At 40.4% G+C, this 2575-nt stretch overlaps 1 non-coding gene across 1 annotated transcript; it reads right to left on the bottom strand.

Moving 5' to 3' along the window:
- Window positions 1-383: 383 nt before the first annotated feature.
- On the bottom strand, window positions 384-571 carry LOC134483717 (U2 spliceosomal RNA). The gene has a single exon (XR_010060600.1). It is a non-coding gene; the product is annotated as a U2 spliceosomal RNA (small nuclear RNA).
- Between the last annotated feature and the right edge of the window lie 2004 nt (window positions 572-2575).

The following is a 2575-nucleotide window of genomic DNA, read 5'->3' as shown; positions in this document are numbered from 1 at the left end:
GTCACACATTTAAAACAGAAGAATATGGACCCTAATTTTAAACCACAGCTCTGTCAATTAACTAAACCTTTAAAAAGCTCAGAAAATCAGGCCAAACAATATTTTCTCGGTTTATGTATCTGTAATGTCGCATAAATAATAATGTCCGTTTCTTGCTATTGTGGAGGGAATTAAATAGATAATATGTAATCATGGAAATTTTGAAGTACCATCCATTTTTCTGTTCATTAAATCACTCTTCCTCATTTCATTGATCAAGTATGTATGTTTTCTTTTCATAGTTACATGTATAATAAAACCAGTATAAAAACCTTCAGAATTGTATAAGCTTTCACTTTTAACAAATTAAATTAGTTGTTCTTTGTATTTCTGCTGAACATTTAAATGTTCTTCATATGTCCCAATGCTAGTTTATTAGGTACCTATAAACTTTAAACTGTTTGCCTGAGAGCATGAGTACTATTTAATTATATAGTAACTACACTCAGGCTGTCTTTGTATTAGAACCAATTATATCAGACTCTAAGAAAAATTACTACACTTGATCTTAGCCAAAAGGCCGAGAAGCGATTAAGAAAAATTACTATTGATTTAAAGTTTGTGTGTGTATGAGTGAGAGTATGAGTATGAGTGTCTGTGTGTGTGTGTGTGTGTGTGTGTGTGTGTGTGTGTGTGTGTGCAGCACATGACCAAACAACTTTCAGGAGCCATTTCTCTCCTTCTGTCATGTGGTTCCCAGGATGTAACCCAGATGTTTGACTTTGGCAATAAATAATATTACCAACTAAATAAATAAATAAACAAACAAAAAACAAGCCACAAATCAAATTTAAAAGTAAAGGCCAGAAGTTCACAGAATAGTAGCATTGGCCTTACCATATCCTTTCTTTGGGGATGGGAAAATTAATGTTCTGAAATCCATGACCTTCAGGAATTGTGATATTCATGGAAATTCGATTCCTTTGTAGATGCTCCAGTTGTCAGTTGTCAGTTGTCCAGAAAGGTCAGCTTAAGCTTGCAGGACCCCCACCATCCCTCCCCCCACCCCGCCTCCACAGAAAGCTCAAAAGACACTGCCCAGAACTTACTCCACATTCCCCAGAACCACTTTCTTGGTCAATCATGTCTTTGAGACGAAAGGTCAGACTCCTTCACCCTAGTCTCTCCACAACCGACATCCCCCCTCCCAAAACACTTCTAAGACTGGAAAACATGTCTTAGGATGTATCTGCCAGACTCAGACTGAGAGAAACTAGGGCACTGGTTGTCACTACAACATTGGTGACATAGTAGAGGACGCCAAGAACTCTCTAGGAGACAATACAATGTCCCAAGAAGGGACAGCTGATGTCATGGGGAACAGACTTTACATCCCTGCTAATGTTCTCCCTGTACTGAGCATAAGCTGAGGTGTCCTTTCCAGGAGACTTTCCTGGGGCAGAGCCACTGAGCATCTCCTTCTCCAAAGCCAAATTTTCCTCAAGGCTTGATTATAAAAACCTTAGTAATTCCTATGCATCTAAATGAATGTTTCCTTCCAAATCCTGCCCAAAAATGTCTCATCCTAACTCAAATTATCCTCCTTCACCAATATTAGCCATTAAAAATTCCTGAGAAATAATACCAGTTTGAATATGCAGTCAAAATGTTCTCCTGTCTTATTATGTACAGGTGCTTGAAATCACATCAAGAAATAGCCTGCATGGAAGGTTGCAACATGGGTGTGTGTTAGGGGAACACTCATGAAGCCTTGTGCTTAGCATTCAACGGTTGCCACAAAATTCCTTAGGAGGAAGACTTGAAATCATTATGGTGCTAGAAACAGTGTGGAGGCCAGTTGGCAGAGGAAAGTGAAACATTAGAGCCACCAGTGAAGGCTCCTGTTGGGCCCTACCTTGGTGTTTCCCTCCCCCCTCGCTGAGCCTTTCAGCCTGCTATAGCAAGAAATTGTTTACAACTTTGACAGCTGCTCTTAGCCCCTGATTTGGGGCTGGGATTTTCCATGGCACCCTTCCTCCCCACTGAGTTTTCCTGCTTCTTGTTTTTAAGAAGCTGTTTATGTCCCTGATTGGGCTGGAACTTTCACCACACAGACTTGTCCTATTTTCCTGGTTGGGGATTTTCACCTGCCTTGTTGTTTTTCCACGGCTTTTGCCTCTGGTATATAAGGAGATCTCAGTAAAGCCTTGGTGGCACTCGCTAAAAAGGGGTGACCCGTGTACGTGTTTTCTTTCAACCCCACAAACCTACACCCGATATTCACACACTGTTGGCGCAGGCACTGACAATAGGTATCACAATAGAAACTAGTAACTAGATTTAACCAAACTATCACATTAATGCTGTATTTCATGGTATTTTTTTTTCTCTCCTAGAACCTGGAAGAGGCTTGGGGTTTTCTAATCCTACTCATAATTTATTATCCTTCCCAACACTATGGGCTTTGTTCTGTTAATGCTAACAGCGGCATCCAATACCTAGGATATTTTCTACTGACATGTGTGACGTGAGACAAAACAGTCCCTGTCATCCCTCACCTGAATAAACTTCCTTAGAGGACAGTGTAGTTGGAGGG

Source organism: Rattus norvegicus, chromosome 19 (genome assembly GCF_036323735.1).
Source record: "Rattus norvegicus strain BN/NHsdMcwi chromosome 19, GRCr8, whole genome shotgun sequence".
In the NCBI taxonomy this organism is placed as follows: Eukaryota; Metazoa; Chordata; class Mammalia; order Rodentia; family Muridae; genus Rattus; species Rattus norvegicus.
This window is presented reverse-complemented; position numbering and strand designations above follow the sequence as displayed.